This window comes from Pseudophryne corroboree, chromosome 3, assembly GCF_028390025.1.
Source record: "Pseudophryne corroboree isolate aPseCor3 chromosome 3, aPseCor3.hap2, whole genome shotgun sequence".
Lineage (NCBI taxonomy): Eukaryota > Metazoa > Chordata > Amphibia > Anura > Myobatrachidae > Pseudophryne > Pseudophryne corroboree.
In genome coordinates this window covers 661,030,516-661,053,763 of record NC_086446.1, presented here as the reverse complement: position 1 = coordinate 661,053,763, position 23,248 = coordinate 661,030,516, and the positions used below count along the sequence as shown (strand labels likewise).

General features: G+C 48.9%; 1 protein-coding gene across 1 annotated transcript in view; it reads right to left on the bottom strand.

Moving 5' to 3' along the window:
• The window catches only part of WDR11 (WD repeat domain 11), a 251,037-nt gene that overhangs the window by 111,874 nt on the left and 115,915 nt on the right, over positions 1-23,248 (bottom strand). The gene's annotated exons all lie outside the window — the stretch shown is intronic.

The window sequence follows — 23,248 nt, the reverse complement described above, 5'->3', positions numbered from 1 at the left end:
CTGCCTCCCTGCACAGGATCTCAGTTTTTAGTTGACCAGTCCAATGCAGCAGCAGGAAAAGAGACGACAACGGTTAGTAGCCACAACACCGCATTCTCACGACAGGAGACGTGTCAGCGGCTAATGCCATACCAACCCAAAGAAGCTAAGTGCGTCAGGGTGGGCGCACTGTGGAACCCAGTGTACCTCACAGAAAGAGTTTAAACAAAAGTAAGTTCTTACCATAAAACTCGTTTTCTGCTGCGGGGTACACTGGGCTCCACAAGGAATGGACAATGGAGATGTCCTAAAGCAGTTCCTTATGGGAGGGGACGCACTGTAGCGGGCACAAGAACCCGGCGTCCATAGGAAGCATCCCAGAAGCGGCAGTATCGAAGGCATAGAACCTTATGAACGTGTTCCATGAGGACCATGTAGCCGCCTTGCACAATTGTTCAAGGGTCGCACCACGTTGGGCCGCCCAAGAAGGTCCAACAGACCTAGTAGAATGGGCCTTAATGTGATCAGGAGCAGAGAGACCAGCCTTCGCATAAGCATGTGCAATCACCATTGTAATCCATCTGGCCAGAGTTTGCTTGTGAGCAGGCCAGCCACGTTTGTGAAACCCAAACACAACAAAAAGAGAATCAGATTTCCTAATAGGAGCAGTTCTCTTCACATAGATACGGAGAGCCCGTACCACATCCAAAGACCGCTCTTTGGGAGACAGATCAGGAGAAACAAGTGCCGGAACTACAATCTCCTGATTAAGGTGGAAAGAAGAAACCACCTTAGGTAGATAGCCGGGACGAGTCCTAAGAACCTCCCGGTCACGGTGAAATATCAGATATGGGGAACTACAGGACAAGGCACCCAAATCCGACACTCTTCTAGCTGAAGCAATAGCCAGCAGAAACACCACCATAAGGGAAAGCCACTTAAGGTCAGCTGAACCAAGAGGTTCAAACGGAGACTCTTGTAACGCCTCCAAAACCACCGACCAGTCCCAAGGAGCCACAGGCGGGACATAGGGAGGTTGGATACGCAACACGCCCTGAGTAAAGGTACGCACATCAGGTAAGGTCGCAATTTTTCTCTGAAACCACACCGACAAGGCAGATATTTGAACCTTGAGGGAGGACAGACACAGGCCTAAGTCCAGGCCCTGCTGAAGGAAAGCCAACAACTTGGCTATACTAAACTTGGAAGCGTCAATCGTTAGATGCGCACCAAACAAAGTAAGAATGCCAGACCCTATAGTAAATCCGAGCCGAAGCCGGTTTCTGGGCCCGCAATATGGTTTGAAAGACCGCCTCAGAAAACCCTTTAGCCCTTAAGACGGAAGCTTCAAGAGCCACGCCGTCAAAGACAGCCGGGCTAGGTCCTGGTAGACACAGGGTCCCTGAACGAGGAGGTCTGGGCGTTGTGGAAGTAGAATTGGATGCTCTGACGATAGGCCTTGCAGGTCTGAGAACCAGTGCCGTCTGGGCCACGCTGGAGCTATGAGAAGCAGAATTCCTTTTTCTTGCTTGAACTTCCGAATTACCCTTGGCAGAACTGACACCGGAGGGAACACGTACGGCAGCCGAAACCTCCACGGTACCGCCAGCGCATCCACGAATGCTGCTTGAGGATCCCTTGTCCTTGCTCCGAAGACCGGAACCTTGTGATTGTTTCGAGACGCCATCAAATCTACGTCTGGAAGGCCCCACCTTTCCACTAGGAGTTGAAACACTTCTGGATGGAGGCCCCACTCGCCGGCATGCACGTCCTGACGACTGAGAAAGTCTGCTTCCCAATTCAGGACTCCCGGAATGAATATTGCCGATATGTCCGGTAGATGGCGTTCTGCCCACTGTAGAATCCTTGAGACTTCCTTCATTGCTAGGCGGCTTCGAGTGCCGCCTTGATGATTTATGTAAGCCACTGTGGTGGCTTTGTCCGACTGTACTTGAACAGGACGATTCTGAATTAAATGCTGGGCTAGGTTCAAGGCATTGAAGACCGCCCGCAATTCCAGAATATTGATCGAGAGGAGGGACTCCTCCTTGGTCCACCGTCCCTGAAGGGAGTGTTGCTCCAGCACCGCGCCCCAACCTCTTAGACTGGCATCTGTCGTCAACAGGACCCAGTCGGATATCCAGAAGGGACGGCCCCTGCACAGTTGTTGGTCCCGGAGCCACCAGAGCAGCGACAGACGGACCTCCGGAGTCAATGAGATCATTTGAGACCTGATCCGGTGAGGCAGTCCGTCCCATTTGGCTAGAATCAGCCTCTGGAGAGGGCGAGAGTGAAATTGAGCGTACTCCACCATGTCGAATGCTGACACCATGAGGCCCAGCACCTGCATCGCCGAATGTATTGACACTTGCGGACGAGATAGGAAGCAACGAATCCTGTCCTGAAGTTTCAGGACTTTCTCCTGAGACAGGAACAATCGCTGGTTGTGAGTGTCCAATAGTGCTCCCAGATGCACCATGCTCTGAGCAGGGATCAGGGATGACTTCTTCCAGTTGATGAGCCACCCGTGGGCTTGCAGAAACCGGACCGTCACATCTAGATGACGCAGGAGAAGTTCTGGGGAATTTGCCAGGATTAACAAGTCGTCCAAATACGGCAGTATCCTGACCCCTTGACGGCGGAGTACCACCATCATCACTGCCATGACTTTTGTAAAGACTCGCGGAGCTGTTGTTAAACCAAAAGGTAACGCCCGAAACTGGTAATGGCAGTTGCCAATCGCAAATCTCAGGTATTAGTCCCCAGGTTCCAAGGCCAGAACTATAGAGCGAAGGGTTTCCATCCGGAACTTGGAAACCTTCACAAACCTGTTCAATGCCTTGAGGTTGAGAATGGGCCGGAAGGACCCATTCGGTTTCGGGACTAGAAACAGCGGAGAATAGTACCCCTGGCCCCTCCGCGCAAGAGGCACCTGTACTATGACTCCTGTATCCAGGAGGGTCTGTACCACCGAATGTAGAGTGTTTGCCTTTGTCTTGTCCAACGAGACATCTGTCTGGCAAAATCGATGAGAGGGTCGGTTTTTGAAGGCTATGGCGTAACCCCGAGTGACGACTTCCCGTACCGAGGCATCTGAAGTGGTCTTCAACCATTCCTGGGTATACCCTAGGTGCCGGCCCCCCACCCTGGGATCCCCCAGAGGGAGGCCCGCCCCATCATGCGGCAGGCTTATCTGTCTTGGAAGCTGGCTGACGGGCCGCCCAGGCTCTTTTGGGCTTAGGCTTACCAGGTTTGGAAGTGCGGGCCTGCTTGTTGTACGCCTGACCTTTTGCTTTACCTGAAGGACGAAAGGGGCAAAAGGAAGTACCTTTAGCCTTCGACACAGAAGGAGCAGTACTTGGCAGACAGGCAGTTTTGGTAGTAGCCAAGTCAGCCACAATCTTATTTAAATCCTCCCCAAACACAATATCTCCCTTAAAAGGGAGTACCTCCAGGGCTTTTCTAGAGTCCAGATACACAGACCAGGATCTCAGCCACAATATCCGGCGAGCCAGGACTGACGTAGTAGAGGCCTTGGCTGCCAGGATACCGGCATCAGAAGCCGCCTCTTTAATATAACGAGAAGCTGTGACAATATAAGACAAGCATTGTCTAGCATGATCAGAGGAGATTTCAGCATCTAACTCCAAGGCCCATGCTTCAATGGCCTCTGCAGCCCAAGTAGCTGCAATAGTGGGCCTTTGTGCAGCACCCGTGAGGGTGTAAAATCGCTTTCAGACAACACTCCACACATTTATCCGAAGGCTCTTTTAGAGACGTGACGGTGGTGACCGGCAGAGCTGAGGAAACCACCATCCTAGCCACATGCGAGTCCACTGGAGGAGGCGTTTCCCAATTCTTAGACAGCTCTGGCGCGAGGGGATAGCGAGCCAGCATCTTCTTTTGAGGCACAAACTTCGTACCCGGGTTTTTCACAGGGTTCCTGACATATATCAATTAGGTGGTCAGAGTGAGGTAAAACTTGTTTAATCACCTTCTGACGCTTGAACCTATCTGGTTTCTTAGGAGGAACGGATGGCTCGGGATCATCCGTAATCTGTAAAATTAACTTAATAGCCTCCAAAAGATCAGGAACATCCACATGTGAACCACCCTCCCCATCAGCCGTATCTGAGTCAGAACCTGTGGGGTCAGTGTAAGTGCCGTCTTCATCCGACGAGGTGTCAGTGACAGCAGTGGATTGTGAGAAGACTTAGAGGACCCCTTGGACGTAGGCGAGCGTCGGTCAAACTTTTTAGTAGTCAGGGACTGGTTCAAATTCTTTATTTGAGCAGATAAATCGTCCGCCCACGGGCGGTTAGCTGCAGGGACCACAAACGGTTGTACCGGCATTGGGGGTCCCCATGTTAGTTTATGAACTAGCGTATGCAGAAGCGTGGAAAAAGTGGCCCACGGCGGGTCATTATTTGCCCCCGTTGCCACCGTCCCACTGGGGGGCAAGGAGCCCCCAGAACCAGATCCCAAAGATGGGTATCTGCGGCTTCAGCAACACCGGCAGTGTGTTCAGCCCCAGAACCGTTACCCTCAGAAGCAGACATGATATAACTTGCAGTATCAGGTAATACAGTACAATTTGTCAGCAGCACAATACCTCTAGCCCAAACACCTGCGCAGTGTAGTCAGCACCAGCAGAGATAAAGGAGAGATATGGTGACTAAATCACAGAGAAAAATACGTAACACAGTATATCTTTGTGAAAATCCTATATTAGACAAAACCTGACGCACCAAGCCCCCTCAGGTTATAGAATATAGGGATAGCAGGTTGAATGAAAGACACAAAATGGACACCACTCAGCTATCAAATGCACACACAAATAGTCACAGTTTGTACAATGCAGAGGTTATTACTAACAATAATACTGCACTGGACTAGCTTACACAGCTATATAACAATAGATATAACAGTACACAGTAAGAACTGGATGTATATCACAGGGTAATTGTACTAGGAAACCCTGACTAAATGCATTCTTTCTTAACTAACACTGACTAAAAAAGCCAGGTAGAATACTTAAGTGTCTTGTAAAGTCATAGCACTGACAACCAGGCGGCTTTACATAGGAGGATTTGCCCAAGCATTCCCAGGAACAGTGAGCTGAGGGATAATGGCACCGCAGACACTGCCAGGGAGTGAGGGAGAGACAGATATGCAGTTCCAGGGCGGGAACATTTGCAGAAAATGGCGCCCTGGGGCTGGGGGAGGGGCTTCAGGTCCAAGCTCTATCCCAGTGCTGGCAAAACCAACGGGTACTGCGGGCTCTAATAAAACGGTTTATAGAGAAAACCTGACCTGTCCCATGCCCTGGTGATCTAGTGGGATCACTTGTACTGCCACAGTGTCCACCGCCAGCGCGCGCGGCCCGCTTCCCACTAACCGCGCCGGATCGCTATAAAGATCGGGTCCCGCAAGCGGGACCCACTTACCATCTCCCGAAGCGCGGCCACGCGATCCCGGAGAGCCCCCGTCGTGTGTGCCTGACAAGAAGAAAACCGGAGCCTCCTGCTGTAGTTACCCGGCAACCAGGGCTCGGTAGTGTACAGCGCCACTGGGGAGAGCCGGAGCTGCAGCCGTGAATGTCCACTGACATGTAACACTGCTGCTGCCCTTGAAGTCTTCACTTTTTTCCTCAGAAAAAAAGCTCTACTTAGGGCTGCCTGTAGCAGCCCCTCTGTTAAGTGCCTGCTACTGCAGCACCAACTATAAAACTGAGATCCTGTGCAGGGAGGCGGGGTGATATAGGAGGCGGCGCTATGAATTCTGGGAACAGTCAAAGCTTTGAGCCTGTTGGTACCTCGGATCAAGATCCTACTCTACACCCCATTGTCCATTCTTTGTGGAGCCCAGTGTACCCCGCAGCAGAAAATCCAAATTTCTCTATCATCCATCTGGGGGACGCTGCGCACTTAAGGGCCCTACACACTGGCCAACATGACTGCATGATATGAACGATCTCATTCATTAATGAACGAGATAACATTCATATCGTACAGTGTGGCGGCCCTGCGCTCGTTCATCGCTGGTCCCCCGTCGGCTGTACATGCAGGCCAATATGGACGATCTCGTCCATATTTGTCTGCACTTCAATGCAGCCGGGTGACGGGGGGAGTTTAGAAACTTCACTCCCCCCGTCACTGCCCCCCTGCCGCCCGTCAGCTGTATCCGCCGTCGGGCAGCTCGGCGGCGGATCGGCCAGTGTGTAGGGCCTACTTCACTTTGGTGACATAACATGCTTACCATAATGCCCGGAGCGATTACCGTAAAAAGGAAGCCCTTTGTGCAGAGATGAGAACCCCTGAGGTCAATGTCGGCTTGTCACCCAGGTACACCAAAATCAGAAAAACCGGTTGGTTTATTTCACATATATATCAATACACTGCTCAGTCAGCACTGGGAGTACCCTCTGTATATGCTACTTCCCCACTGGGCACTGTGTGCGTATATTATATATATTATACACACACAATGCCCAGTGATGAAGTAGTATATACAAAGGGTACTCCCAGTGCTGGAACAGTATATATAGACCACATGCAGCCTGCATTGTAGGCTAGTTTTACTGAGCAGGTAGACCCCATTGATGAGTGCAGAGGAGTACTGGCCCCGCCCCCAATCCCGCCTCTGATCCCACCCCAAATCCCGCCTCCTTTCAATTGTGCTGCAGGGTTTTAGCGCATGCGCAAGTCATATAGTTTTCACCATCAAATACTTTTGATGCGATGGTTAGTAACCATCGCATCGAAAGTTTCAATGGTGGAAGACTAGCCATCATGATGGTTGGCTTCCGATGTCCATCCCTAATCAGGAGCTTCCTGCAGCGCTGCTGGGGGCAGGGCCTAATCAGGTGAGGCAGTTTAGACTGGTTTAAGGGTACCAAAACACCCAGTAACTCCCGGCTGCAGAAATACAGAGAGAGGGACTTAGTATGCAACAAGAAGCTGCACAAAATGGCGCCTTCCCGGTTTGAGGGTGGGGCTTAGCGGCGCAAATATCTGGACCTGATGCACTTTATAATACTACCTGCAGTGTCCCCTGGCCACTGCTGGCCCCAGGAGTCAGCGCAGCCACCCCTCAGCCATCATACAGTCCTTACAGTGACCCAGCAGGGCACAGGAAATATACAGCCAGCAGACACACAGCATGGGGGACTCACTCTGAGGGACTATCATATGCTAGTATGAGAAGGGTCATAGCCCAGCACTACTTCAGTAGGCTGAGGCTGTTCCTACCTGACCCAGTGCCTCCTCGGATTCTGTGAGTCGAAAGGGAGAGACCCAGGGACCTCAGCAGTGTAGTGACTCCACAGAGGCAATACAGAGTGAGAAATAGAGCTCACAGAAGCTCTTTTATCCTAACTGTTCTCACTCTTGATATGTTTGTCACCAACATTAGGGACTAAACACCAACAAAAAAACTATTAGAAATAAAACCTAACTAAAAGCTAGGAGCAAAATAAAAGTGTGCCTGTACTCCAAGGTACAAAACTAAAACTGAGGAGTACTTCCTGTGACCAGGGGGTTGATGGGAGAGGTTAGAGGGGGAGGAGTTCGTTCTTTTCATCGCTTGTGCGAAACTCCATACTCGCACACTCTAACCCAAGTGTAAGTGCGCAGCGTCCCCCAGATGAATGATAGAGAAAAATGGTTCCTAAATGCATTGGGGGTTAATAAATTAGGGCACTTTTTGCTATTTTTTTTAGGGCGAATGGGGATTCGCCCTATTCAATAACTGAGCCATTTTTTTTACCTAGGCCAGTGGTTCTCAAACCTTTTTGAATCACGGCACCCTAGAGTATTAAAATATTTATACAAGGCATCCCAGAAGTTTCTTATTGAGAAATTTGGAAAGAAATAATAAGAATTTACTTACCGATAATTCTATTTCTCGTAGTCCGTAGTGGATGCTGGGGACTCCGTAAGGACCATGGGGAATAGCGGCTCCGCAGGAGACTGGGCACATCTAAAGAAAGCTTTAGGACTATCTGGTGTGCACTGGCTCCTCCCCCTATGACCCTCCTCCAAGCCTCAGTTAGGATACTGTGCCCGGACGAGCGTACACAATAAGGAAGGATCTTGAATCCCGGGTAAGACTCATACCAGCCACACCAATCACACCGTACAACTTGTGATCTGAACCCAGTTAACAGCATGATAACAGAGGAGCCTCTAGAAAAGATGGCTCACTACAGCAATAACCCGATTTTTTGGTAACAATAACTATGTACCAGTATTGCAGACAATCCGCACTTGGGATGGGCGCCCAGCATCCACTACGGACTACGAGAAATAGAATTATCGGTAAGTAAATTCTTATTTTCTCTAACGTCCTAAGTGGATGCTGGGGACTCCGTAAGGACCATGGGGATTATACCAAAGCTCCCAAACGGGCGGGAGAGTGCGGATGACTCTGCAGCACCAAATGAGAGAACTCCAGGTCCTCCTCAGCCAGGGTATCAATTTTGTAGAATTTTACAAACGTATTTGCTCCTGACCAAGTAGCTGCTCGGCAAAGTTGTAAAGCCGAGACCCCTCGGGCAGCCGCCCAAGATGAGCCCACCTTCCTTGTGGAGTGGGCATTTACAGATTTTTGGCTGTGGCAGGCCTGCCACAGAATGTGCAAGCTGAATTGTACTACAAATCCAACGAGCAATAGTCTGCTTAGAAGCAGGAGCACCCAGCTTGTTGGGTGCATACAGGATAAACAGCGAGTCAGTTTTCCTGACTCCAGCCGTCCTGGAAACATATATTTTCAGGGCCCTGACAACGTCTAGCAACTTGGAGTCCTCCAAGTCCCTAGTAGCCGCAGGCACCACAATAGGTTGGTTCAGGTGAAACGCTGAAACCACCTTAGGGAGAAACTGAGGACGAGTCCTCAATTCCGCCCTGTCCGAATGGAAAATCAGATAAGGGCTTTTACAGGATAAAGCCGCCAATTCTGAAACGCGCCTGGCCCAGGCCAGGGCCAACAGCATGACCACTTTCCATGTGAGATATTTTAACTCCACAGATTTAAGTGGTTCAAACCAATGTGACTTTTGGAACCCAAAAACTACATTGAGATCCCAAAGTGCCACTGGTGGCACAAAAGGAGGCTGTATATGCAGTACCCCTTTTACAAACGTCTGAACTTCAGGGACTGAAGAAAGAAAATCGACAGGGCCGAAATTTGAACCCCAATGGACCCCAATTTCAGGCCCATAGACACTCCTGTTTGCAGGAAATGTAGGAATCGACCCAGTTGAATTTCCTCCGTCGGGCCTTACTGGCCTCGCACCACGCAACATATTTTCGCCAAATGCGGTGATAATGTTTTGCGGTTACATCCTTCCTGGCTTTGATCAGGATAGGGATGACTTTATCCGGAATGCCTTTTTTCCTTCAGGATCCAGCGTTCAACCGCCATGCCGTCAAACGCAGCCGCGGTAAGTCTTGGAACAGACAGGGTCCTTGCTGGAGCAGGTCCCTTCTTAGAGGTAGAGGCCACGGATCCTCCGTGAGCATCTCTTGAAGTTCCGGTTACCAAGTCCTTCCTGGCGCAATACCTGTCGAGTTTTTCCCAACGGTTTATAATCATGTGGAAGACTTCTGGGTGAAGTCCCCACTCTCCCGGGTGGAGGTCGTGCTGAGGAAGTCTGCTTCCCAGTTGTCCACTCCCGGAATGAATACTGCTGACAGTGCTATCACATGATTTTCCGCCCAGCGAAGAATCCTTGCAGCTTCTGCCATTGCCCTCCTGCTTCTTGTGCCACCCTGTCTGTTTACGTGGGTGACTGCCGTGATGTTGTCCGACTGGATCAACACCGGCTGACCTTGAAGCAGAGGTCTTGCTAAGCTTAGAGCATTGTAAATGGCCCTTAGCTTCAGGATATTTATGTGAAGTGATGTCTCCAGGCTTGACCATAAGCCCTGGATATTCCTTCCCTGTGTGACTGCTCCCCAGCCTCGCAGGCTGGCATCCGTGGTCACCAGGACCCAGTCCTGAATGCCGAATCTGCGGCCCTCTAGAAGATGAGCACTCTGCAACCACCACAGGAGGGACACCCTTGTCCTTGGTGACAGGGTTATCCGCTGATGCATCTGAAGATGCCACCCGGACCATTTGTCCAGCAGGTCCCACTGGAAAGTTCTTGCGTGGAATCTGCCGAATGGGATTGCTTCGTAGGAAGCCCCCATTTTACCCAGAACCCTTGTGCATTGATGCACTGAGACTTGGCTCGGTTTTAGGAGGTTCCTGACTAGCTCGGATAACTCCCTGGCTTTCTCCTCCGGGAGAAACACCTTTTTCTGGACTGTGTCCAGGATCATCCCTAGGAACAGAAGACAAGTCGTCGGAACCAGCTGCGATTTTGGAATATTGAGAATCCAATCGTGCTGCCGCAACACTACCTGAGATAGTGCTACACCGACCTCCAACTGTTCCCTGGATCTTACCCTTATCAGGGAATCGTCCAAGTAAGGGATAACTAAAATTCCCTTCCTTCGAAGGAATATCATCATTTCGGCCATTACCTTGGTAAAGACCCGGGGTGCCGTGGACCATCCATACGGCAGTGTCTGAACTGATAGTGACAGTTCTGTACCATAAACCTGAGGTACCCTTGATGAGAAGGGTAAATTTTGACATGAAGGTAAGCATCCTTGATGTCCCGAGACATCATGTAGTCCCCTTCTTCCAGGTTCGCAATCACTGCTCTGAGTGACTCAATCTTGAATTTGAACCTCTGTATGTAAGTGTTCAAAGATTTTAGATTTAGAATCGGTCTCACCGAGCCGTCCAGGTTCGGTACCACAACAGTGTGGAATAATACCCCGTTCCCTGTTGCAGGAGGGGTACCTTGATTATCACCTGCTGGGAATACAGCTTGTGAATGGCTTCCAAAACTGTCTCCCTGTCAGAAGGAGACATCGGTAAAGCCGACTTTAGGAAACGGCGAGGGGGAGACGTCTCGAATTCTAATTTGTACCCCTGAGATATCACCTGAAGGATCCAGGGGTCTACTTGCGAGTGAGCCCACTGCGCGCTGAAATTCATTGAGACGGGCCCCCCACCGTGCCTGATTCTGCTTGTAAAGCCCCAGCGTCATACTGAGGGCTTGGCAGAGGCGGGAGAGGGTTTCTGTTCCTGGGAACTGGCTGATTTCTGCAGCCTTTTTCCTCTCCCTCTGTCACGGGGCAGAAATGAGGAACCTTTTGCCCGCTTGTCCACGAAAAGACTGCGCCTGATAATACGGTGTCTTCTCATGTTGAGAGGCGACCTGGGGTACAAACGTGGATTTCCCAGCTGTTGCCGTGGCCACCAGGTCTGAAAGACCGACCCCAAATAACTCCTCCCTTTAATAAGGCAATACTTCCAAATGCCGTTTGGAATACGCATCACCTGACCACTGACGTGTCCATAACCTTCTACTGGTAGAAATGGACAACGCACTTAGACTTGATGCCAGTCGGCAAATATTCCGCTGTGCATCACGCATATATAGAAATGCATCTTTTAAATGCTCTATAGGCAAAAATATACTGTCCCTATCTAGGGTATCAATATTTTTAGTCAGGGAATCCGACCACGCCAACCCAGCACTGCACATCCAGGCTGAGGCGATTGCTGGTCGCAGTATAACACCAGTATGTGTGTAAATACATTTTAGGATACCCTCCTGCTTTCTATCAGCAGGATCCTTAAGGGCGGCCATCTCAGGAGAGGGTAGAGCCCTTACAAGCGTGTGAGCGCTTTATCCACCCTAGGGGGTGTTTCCCAACGCACCCTAACCTCTGGCGGGAAAGGATATAATGCCAATAACATTTTAGAAATTATCAGTTGTTATCGGGGGAAAACCACGCATCATCACACACCTCATTTAATTTCTCAGATTCAGGAAAACTACAGGTAGTTTTTCCTCACCGAACATAATACCCCTTTTTGGTGGTACTCGTATTATCAGAAATGTGTAAAACATTTTTCATTGCCTCAATCATGTAACGTGTGGCCCTACTGGAAGTCACATTTGTCTCTTCACCGTCGACACTGGAGTCAGTATCCGTGTCGGCGTCTATATCTGCCATCTGAGGTAACGGGCGCTTTAGAGCCCCTGACGGCCTATGAGACGTCTGGACAGGCCCAAGCTGAGTAGCCGGCTGTCTCATGTCAACCACTGTCATTTATACAGAGCTGACACTGTCACGTAATTCCTTCCAACAGTTCATCCACTCAGGTGTCGACCCCCTAGGGGGTGACATCACTATTACAGGCAATCTGCTCCGTCTCCACATCATTTTTCTCCTCATACATGTCGACACAAACGTACCGACATATAGCACACACACAGGGAATGCTCTGATAGAGGACAGGACCCCACTAGCCCTTTGGGGAGACAGAGGGAGAGTTTGCCAGCACACACCAGAGCGCTATATATATACAGGGATAACCTTATATAAGTGTTTTTCCCCTTATAGCTGCTGTATCTTTAATACTGCGCGTAATTAGTGCCCCCCCTCTCTTTTTTAACCCTTTCTGTAGTGTAGTGACTGCAGGGGAGAGACAGGGAGCTTCCCTCCAACGGAGCTGTGAGGGAAAATGGCGCCAGTGTGCTGAGGAGATAGGCTCCGCCCCCTTATCGGCGGCCTTATCTCCCGTTTTTCTATGTATTCTGGCAGGGGTTAAATGCATCCATATAGCCCAGGAGCTATATGTGATGCATTTTTTGCCATCCAAGGTGTTTTTTATTGCGTCTCAGGGCGCCCCCCCCCAGCGCCCTGCACCCTCAGTGACCGGAGTGTGAAGTGTGCTGAGAGCAATGGCGCACAGCTGCAGTGCTGTGCGCTACCTTGTTGAAGACAGGACGTCTTCTGCCGCCGATTTTCCGGACCTCTTCTGCCTTCTGGCTCTGTAAGGGGGCCGGCGGCGCGGCTCTGGGACCCATCCAGGCTGGGCCTGTGATCGTCCCTCTGGAGCTAATGTCCAGTAGCCTAAGAAGCCCAATCCACTCTGCACGCAGGTGAGTTCGCTTCTTCTCCCCTTAGTCCCTCGATGCAGTGAGCCTGTTGCCAGCAGGTCTCACTGAAAATAAAAAACCTAAACTAAAACTTTCACTAAGAAGCTCAGGAGAGCCCCTAGTGTGCACCCTTCTCGTTCGGGCACAAAGATCTAACTGAGGCTTGGAGGAGGGTCATAGGGGGAGGAGCCAGTGCACACCAGATAGTCCTAAAGCTTTCTTTAGATGTGCCCAGTCTCCTGCGGAGCCGCTATTCCCCATGGTCCTTACGGAGTCCCCAGCATCCACTTAGGACGTTAGAGAAATTAAATTAAGTAAATTGTGTTAACATGTCATCTTTCGGTTCAATTGTGTGGTGAGGGACAAGATTTGCTTCTGTTTGTCTACATATATTATGATTGACAGCCACCAGCACTGGTTTTGCCTATTACATTGACCATGAATAATTTGAATTGGTCCTGGACCACCAACCCAGGGCACACATGCAAGTGTCCCGAGGCACCCCAGGGTGCCATGGCATATCGTTTAAGAACTACTGGTCTATGCAAAAAATATAGCAGGAGCGAAAACATGTTGATCAGTGAATCCACGTGTCTTCTCGCCTGTGTAAACGCAGCCTGTTTTCGCAGATTTTGAGACATTTTTCGCCAATGTCTTCTTGCTAAAAAAAAAAAAAGAAGTGTGAAAGGCATTGTCAAAAATGCCTTAAAAACGGGCGAAAATGGCCCACAATTGAATATGCAGGGTGGTGAATTAGAAAGCTCCGAAACCGTTGGAGCTAATTGAATACCCCATATATTGTAAATACAGTAACATTTAAGAAAGTTTAGAGTAGTGTAAAAAAAGGATCAATGGGGTAAATTTACTAAGATGGGAGTTTTATTTAAGATGGGATGTTGTCCATAGCAACCAGATTCTACTTCTCATTTATCTAGCACCTTCTAGAAGGTAATACCTGGAATCTGATTGGTTGCTATGGGCAACATCCCATCTTAAATAGAACTCCCATCTTAGTAAATTTACCCCAATGTGTGTACATAATTTTACCATAGATACAGGCAAATAGTGCAGTATTGACGTTTGTTACAAAAGAAATGAGCTTTACTAATTTTGTAAGAAGACAACAAATCACAAAACAAAAATAAGATTTTACTTACCGGTAAATCTATTTCTCGTAGTCCGTAGTGGATGCTGGGGACTCCGTAAGGACCATGGGGAATAGAGGGGCTCCGCAGGAGACATGGGCACTTCAAGAAAGAATTTAGATTCTGGTGTGCTCTGGCTCCTACCTTTATGTCCCTCCTCCAGACCTCAGTTAGAGAAACTGTGCCCGGAAGAGCTGACAGTACAAGGAAAGGATTTTGGTAATCCAGGGCAAGATTCATACCAGCCACACCAATCACACCGTATAACTTGTGATAAACTTACCCAGTCAACAGTATGAACAACAACAGAGCATCAGTTCAACCCTGATGCAACCATAACATAGCCCTTATTGCAGCAATAACTATATACAGGTTGAGTCTCCCTTATCCAAAATGCTTGGGACCAGAGGCATTTTGGATATCGGATTTTTCCGTATTTTGGAATAATTGCATACCATAATGAGATATCATGGCGATGGGATCCGAGTCTAAGCACAGAATACATTTATGTTTCATATACACCTTATGCACACTGCCTGAAGGTCATTTTAGCCATTATTTTTAATAACTTTGTGCATTAAACAAAGTGTGTCTACATTCACACAATTCATTTATGTTTCATATACACCTTATACACACAGCCTGGAGGTCATTTAATACAATATTTTTAATACCTTTGTGTATTAAACAAAGTTTGTGTACATTGAGCCATCAGAAAACAAAGGTTTCACTATCTCACTCTCCGTCAAAAAATTCCGTATTTCGGAATATTCCGTATTTCGGAATATATGGATATGGGATACTCAACCTGTACAAGTATTGCAGAAGAAGTCCGCACTTGGGACGGGCGCCCAGCATCCACTACGGACTACGAGAAATAGATTTACCGGTAAGTAAAATCTTATTTTCTCTAACGTCCTAGTGGATGCTGGCGACTCCGTAAGGATCATGGGGATTATAACAAAGCTCCCAAACGGGCGGGAGAGTGCGGATGACTCTGCAGCACCGAATGAGCAAACACAAGGTCCTCCTCAGCCAGGGTATCAAACTTGTAGAACTTTGCAAAAGTGTTTGAACCTGACCAAGTAGCCGCTCGGCACAGCTGAAATGCCGAGACCCCTCGGGCAGCCGCCCAAGAAGAGCCCACCTTCCTAGTGAAATGGGCCTTAACTGATTTTGGCAGCGGCAATCCAGCCGCAGAATGAGCCTGCTGAATCGTGTTACAGATCCAGCGAGCAATAGTTTGCTTTGAAGCAGGCGCACCAAGCTTGTTGGAAGCATACAGGATAAACAAAGAGTCTGTTTTCTTGACTCTAGCCGTTCTGGCTACATAAACCTTCAAAGCCCTGACCACATCAAGCAACTCGGAATCCTCCAAGTCAGTAGTAGCCACAGGCACCACAATAGGTTGGTTTATATGAAAAGCTGAAACCACTTTTGGCAGGAATTGTGGACGGGTCCGCAACTCTGCTCTATCCGTATGGAAAACCAGATAGGGGCTTTTATGTGACAAAGCCGCTAATTCTGACACACGCCTAGCCGAAGCCAAGGCAAGCAGCACGACCACCTTCCACGTGAGATATTTCAATTCCACCGTTTTGAGTGGTTCAAACCAGTGGGATTTCAGGAAACTCAACACCACGTTAAGATCCCAAGGTGCCACTGGAGGCACAAAAGGGGGCTGAATATGCAGCACTCCCTTTACAACGTCTGAACTTCAGGTAGAGAAGTCAACTCCTTTTGAAAGAAAATGGATAGGGCCGAAATCTGGACCTTAATGGACCCCAATTTTAGGCCCAAATACACTTCCGACTGTAAGAAGTGAAGGAAACGGCCCAGCTGGAATTCCTCCGTAGGGGCATTCCTGGCCTCACACCCAGCAACATATTTTCGCCATATACGGTGATAATGTTGAGTTGTCACGTCCTTTCTAGCCTTTATCAGCGTAGGAATGACCTCATCCGGAATGCCTTTGTCCGCTAGGATCCGGCGTTCAACCGCCATGCCGTCAAACGCAGCCGCGGTAAGTCTTGGAACAGACAGGGCCCCTGTTACAACAAGTCCTGTCTTAGATGAAGAGGCCACGGGTCTTCTGTGAGCATTTCTTGCAGATCTGGATACCAAGTCCTTCGTGGCCAATCTGGAACAATGAGTATCGTTCTCACTCCTCTTTTTCTTATTATTCTCAGCACCTTGGTATGAGACGAAGAGGAGGAAATACATAGACCGACTGGAACACCCACGGTGTCACCAGGGCGTCTACAGCTATCGCCTGAGGGTCTCTTGACCTGGCGCAATACCTCTGTAGTTTTTTGTTGAGGCGGGATGCCATCATGTCCACCTGTGGCAGTACCCACCGACTTGCAGTCTGTGCGAAGACTTCCTGATGAAGTCCCCACTCTCCCGGGTGGAGGTCGTGTCTGCTGAGGAAGTCTGCTTCCCAGTTGTCCACTCCCGGGATGAACACTGCTGACAGTGCGCTTACGTGATTTTCCGCCCAGCGAAGAATTCTGGTGGCTCGCTACCCTGCTCCTTGCGCCGCCTTGTCGGTTTACCTGAGCTACAGCGGTGATGGTGTCTGACTGAAACAGAACCGGTTGGTCGCGAAGCAGGGTCTCCGCTTGACGTAGGGCGTTGTATACGGCCCTTAGTTCCAGGATGTTCATGTGAAGGCAAGTCTCCTGACTTGACCACAGACCTTGGAAATTTCTTCCCTGTGTGACTGCTCCCCACCCTCGGAGGCTTGCATCTGTGGTCTCCAGGACCCAGTCCTGAATGCCGAATCTGCAGCCCTCGAGAAGGTGAGCACTCTGCAGCCACCACAGGAGAGACACCCTGGCCCTGGGGTGATTAACCGATGCATCTGAAGATGTGATCCGGACCACCTGTCCAGTAAGTCCCATTGAAAGGTCCTCGCATGGAACCTGCCGAAGGGAATGGCCTCGTATGATGCCACCATCCTTCCCAGGACTCGAGTGCAGTGATGCACTGACACCTGTTTTGGTTTAAAAGGTTCCTGACCAGTGTCATGAGCTCCTGAGCTCTCTCTATCGGGAGATAAACCCTTTTCTGGTCTGTGTCTAGAATCATGCCTAGGAAAGGCAGACGAGCCCTAGGAACCAACTGCGACTGTGGAATATTTATAATCCAGCCGTGTTGCCGTTACACTTCCAGAGAAAGTGCTACGCTGATCAGCAACTGCTCTCTTGATCTCGCTTTTATGAGGAGATCGTTCAAGTATGGGATAATTGTGACTCCTTGCTTCCGCAGGAGTACCATCATTTCCGCCATTACCTTGGTAATTATTCTTGGTGCCGTGGAGAGACCAAACGGCAACGTCTGAAATTGGTAATGACAATCCTGTACCACAAATCTGAGGTACGCCTGATGAGGTGGACAAATGGGAACATGAAGGTATGCATCCTTTATGCCCAGAGACACCATAAAATCCCCCCCTTCCAGGCTTGCGATGACCGCTCTCAGTGATTCCATCTTGAACTTGAACCTTTTCAGGTATATGTTCAGGGATTTTAAATTCAATATGGGTCTGACCAACCGTCCGGTTTCGGGACTACAAACATGGTCGAATAATAACCCCTTCCTTGTTGAAGGAGGGGAACCTTAACCACCACCTGTTGAAGATACAATTTGTGAATTGCAGTTAACACTATTTCCCTCTCGTGGGGGGAAGCCGGCAGGGCCGTCGGTGAGGGGGCATCTCCTCGAAGTCCAGCTTGTATCCCTGAGACACAAAATCTATTGCCCAGGGATCCAACAGGGAGTGAACCCACTTGTGGCTGAAATTTCGAAGACGTGCCCCCACCGGGCCTAGCTCCGCCTGTGGAGCCCCAGCGACATGCGGTGGATTTTTTAGAGGCCGGGGAAGGCTTCTGTTCCTGGGAACTAGCTGTGTTGTGCAGCTTCTTTCCTCTGCCCCTGCCTCTGTCAAGAAAGGACGCACCTCGGACTTTCTTGTTTCTTTGTGATCGAAAGGACTGCATTTGATAATGTCGTGCTTTCCTAGGCTGTGCTGGAATATAAGGCAAAAGATCAGAATTACCAGCTATAGCTGTGGAGACCAGGTCCGAGATCCCTTCTCCACACAATCCTCAGCCTTGTAAGGTAAACCTTCCATATGCCTCTTAAGTCGGCATCACCTGTCCATTGCATGTTCCACAGGACACGTCAAGCAGAAATCGACATAGCGTTGACTCTAGAACCCAGCAGACTAATGTCTCTTTGGGCATGTTTTATATATATATATATATATATATATATATATATATATATCTATCTAAGACAGCATCTTTTATCTATCTATCTATCTATCTATATATATATATATATATATATATATATATATATATATATATATATACACACACACACACACACATACACATACTAGGGTCTCAATCTCTGCTGATAAGGTATCTGTCCACGCTGCTACAGCGCTATAAACCCATGCCGACACAATCGCCGGTCTGAGTAGAGTACCAGAATGTGTGTAAATGGACTTCAAAGTACTTTTACTGCATGCTATCTGCAGGATCCCTGAGGATAGCTGTTAAGTACCTTTTGGGCAAACGTGACACCCTAGGGGAAGATTCCCATCGTATCCTGGCCCTAGTAGAGAAAAGGATACTCCCTGAGAATTCTTTGTGGGAAACTGCAGTCTCTTGTCTGGAGATTCCCGCTCTTTTTCTTCATGAGAGGAGGGAAATTTACCTCAGCTTTCTTCCCCTTAAACATGTGTACCCTTGTGTCAGGGACAGATGAGTCATCAGTGATATGCAAAACATTTTTTATTACAATAATCATATATTGAATACTTTCCTGCCATTTTGGCTGTAACTTTGCATTATCGTAGTCGACACTGGAGTCAGACTCCGTGTCGATATCAGTGTCTATTATTTTGGATAGTGAGCATTGAGAGACTCTGAAGGTCTCTGCGACATAGGGACCGACATGGGTAGATTCCCTGTCTGTTCTCTAATCTTTTGTGCAATAATTTTACCTTCGCACTTAATTTCACATATCCAAACAGGTGTCGGCGTTGTCGACGGAGACACCACTCACACACACATTTGCTCCATCTCCTCCTAGGGGAGCCTTTTACCTCAGACATGTCGACACACACGTACCGACACACCACACACTCAGGGAATTCTCATCTGAAGACAATTCCCCCACAAGGCCCTTTGGAGAGACAGAGAGAGAGTATGCAGGCACACACCCCAGCGCTATAAACCCAGGAATAACACAGTAACTTAATGTTAACCCAGTAGCTGCTGTTAATATAGATTTTTGCGCCTAATTATGTGCCCCCCCTCTCTTTTTACCCTCTTCTACCGTGTATCTGCAGGGGAGAGCCTGGGGAGCTTCCTCTCAGCGGAGCTGTGGAGAAAAAATGGCGCAGGTGAGTGCTGAGGAAGAAGCCCCGCCCCCTCGACGGCGGGCTTCTGTCCCGCTTAAATATACATTTTCTTGGTGGGGGCTCATACATATATACAGTGCCCAACTGAATATATGTGTACTTTTGCCAAAAGAGGTCCATATGCTGCCCAGGGCGCCCCCCCCCCCCCCCCCCCTCCTGCGCCCTGCACCCTTACAGGTGACCGGAGTATGTGAGGTGTGTTTGGAGCAATGGCGCACAGCTGCAGTGCTGTGCGTTACCTCATGTGAAGAACGGAGTCTTCTGACGCCAATTTTGAAGTCTTCTTGCTTCTTATACTCACCCGGCTTCTGTCTTCCGGCTCTGCGAGGAGGACGGCGGCGCGGCTCTGGGATCGGACGACGAGGGTGATATCCTGTGTACGATCCCTCTGGAGCTAATGGTGTCCAGTAGCCTAAGAAGCAGGACCTAGCTTCAGAGAGTAGGGCTGCTTCTCTCCCCTCTGCCCCACGATGCAGGGAGTCTGTTGCCAGCAGAGCTCCCTGAAAATAAAAAACCTAACAAAATACTTTCTTACAGCAAGCTCAGGAGAGCTCACTGAACAGCACCCAGTTCGTCCGGGCACAGATTCAAACTGGAGGAGGGACATAGAGGGAGGAGCCAGAGCACATCAGAATCTAAATTCTTTCTTGAAGTGCCCATGTCTCCTGCGGAGCCCGTCTATTCCCCATGGTCCTTACGGAGTCCCCAGCATCCACTAGGACGTTAGAGAAATATACAGTAATCATATATAACAATGTTTGCGTCAGAATCACAAATAGGAAATACATTAACCAATAAGATTGCAGATAGTACTAATTTAGGAAGACAATTAATGAATTAGGCTCTAATGACATTTTCGTGCATCAATAAAATGGATTTGTTTAAGCCAAACTTGACAAAACCAATAAACACTGTAAAACACCTGCAGGAGGGAAGCACAGCAAGCTAAATAAATAATAAAAGGAGAGAGAATCTGGATGCTGCGTGTTGAATGGTCACTAAGGGGTATATGCAATTCCGGTCGAATTCCCGAAATTGTCGAAAAACAGGACTTTTTCGCCAAAAAAAAAAAAAAATAAAATAAAAAAAAAAAAAAAATCGACAATGCAATTCAGTACTTTCCGTAAAAAAAAAACGGACTTTCAAAATTCGACTTTTTTAAATTCGACATTTGTCAAATTCGACATTTCTGCAATGGTACAAATGCAGCAATTCGCCAAAAGTATATTCAATTGAAGTTTGGAAATTCGACAACAGTGCTTTTAGACAGTAAATTCGTCATTTTCAATCCGCCACACTTTGGTGGGGGGATCTAATAAAAAATATTTTTAAACATGTTTTTTTTGGTGTTTTTTTTATTGGTAATAGCATATCTATTTATATTAGAAGGGATTAGGTACTTGGTTTGTCTATTTTGGAGGCACAAGCATTATTTATATATTTTTTAAAATATTATTATTATTATTTTTTTTTAAATGGAATAGTAAAATCCCGAAAAAAAATGGCGTGGGGTCCCGCCTCCAAAGCATAACCAGCCTCGGGCTCTTTGAGTCGGTCCTGGTTCTAAAAATCCGGGGGGGGAAAATGACAGGGGATCCCGCGTATTTTTAAAACCAGCACTGGGCTCTGCGCCTGGTGCAAAAAATACGGGGGACAAAAAGAGTAGGGGTCCCCCGTATTTTTTACACCAGCATCGGGTTCCACTAGCTGGACAGATAATGCCACAGCCGGGGGTCACTTTTATACAGCGCCCTGCGGCCGTGGCATTAAATATCCAACTAGTCACCCCTGGCCGGGGTACCCTGGGGGAGTGGGAACCCCTTCAATCAAGGGGTTCCCCCCCCCCCAGCCACCCAAGGGCAAGGAGTGAAGCCCGAGGCTGTCCCCCCCATCCAAGGGCTGCGGATGGGGGGCTGATAGCCTTGAGAAATTTGAAAGAATATTGTTTTTTCCAGTAGTACTACAAGTCCCAGCAAGCCTCCCCCGCAAGCTGGTACTTGGAGAACCACAAGTACCAGCATGCGGGAGAAAAACGGGCCCGCTGGTACCTGTAGTTCTACTGAAAAAAAATACCCAAATAAAAACAGGACACGCACACCTTGAAAGTACAACTTTATTTCACACCTGCCGACACACATACTTACCTATGTTGACACGACGTTCGGTCCACTTGTCCAAGACGAATCCGGGGTACCTGTGAATAAAATTATACTCACCTCAATCCAGTGTCCAGGTTATAATCCACCTACTTGGCAAAACAACAAAACGGCAACCCGGACCAAACGGACTGAAAGGGGTCCCATGTTTACACATGGGATCCCTTTCCACGAATGCCGGGACCCCACGTGACTGCTGTCACAGAAGGTCCCTTCAGCCAATCAGGAAGCGCTACTTCGTGGCACTCACCTGATTGGCTGTATGCGCGTCTGCTGTCAGACAGCGCATCGCACAGCTCCCTCCATTAGTTTCAATGGTGGGAACTTTGCGGGTAGCGGTGGGGTTACCTGCGGTCAGCCGCTGACCGCGGGTGACCTCACCGCTGACGCAAAGTTCCCACCATTGAATATAATGGAGAGGCTTTGCGATGCGCTGTCTGACAGCAGACGCGCATACAGCCAATCAGGTGAGTGCCACGAAGTAGCGCTTCCTGATTGGCTGAAGGGACCTTCTGTGACAGCAGTCACGTGGGGTCCCGGCATTCGTGGAAAGGGGTCCCATGTGTAAACATGGGACCCCTTTCAGTCCGTTTGGTCCGGGTTGCCGTTTTGTTGTTTTGCCAAGTAGGTGGATTATAACCTGGACACTGGATTGAGGTGAGTATAATTTTATTCACAGGTACCCCGGATTCTACTTGGACAAGTGGACCGAACGTCGTGTCAACATAGGTAAGTATGTGTGTGTCGGCAGGTGTGAAATAAAGTTGTACTTTCAATGTGTGCGTGTCCTGTTTTTATTTGGGTATGTTTTTTCCAGTAGAACTACAGGTACCAGCGGGCCCGTTTTTCTCCCGCATGCTGGTACTTGTGGTTCTCCAAGTACCAGCTTGCGGGGGAGGCTTGCTGGGACTTGTAGTACTACTGGAAAAAAACAATATTCTTTCATTTTTCCAAAGGCTATCAGCCCCCCATCAGCAGCCCTTGGATGGGGGGGACAGCCTCGGGCTTCACCCCTGGCCCTTGGGTGGCTGGGGGGGACCCCTTGATTGAAGGGGTCCCCACTCCCCCAGGGTACTCCGGCCAGGGGTGACTAGTTGGATATTTAATGCCATGGCCGCAGGGCGCTGTATAAAAGTGACCCCCGGCTGTGGCATTATCTGTCCAGCTAGTGGAGCCCGATGCTGGTGTAAAAAATACGGGGGACCCCTACTCTTTTTGTCCCCCGTATTTTTTGCACCAGCACCAGGCGCAGAGCCCGGTGCTGGTTTTAAAAATACGGGGGATCCCATGACATTTTTCCCCCCGGATTTTTAGAACCAGGACCGACTCGAAGAGCCCGAGGCTGGTTATGCTTTGGAGGGGGGACCCCACGCCATTTTTTTTCGGGTTTTTTTACCGTTTTTTCCCGTTTTTAAAAAATTGGATCAAAATCCGTCAAATCGGCCGTTTTTCGTCAGCGGGACTGTCAAATCCGTTTTTTATTGAATATGGTCAATTTCAGCACCCACTTGCCGAAATTAGA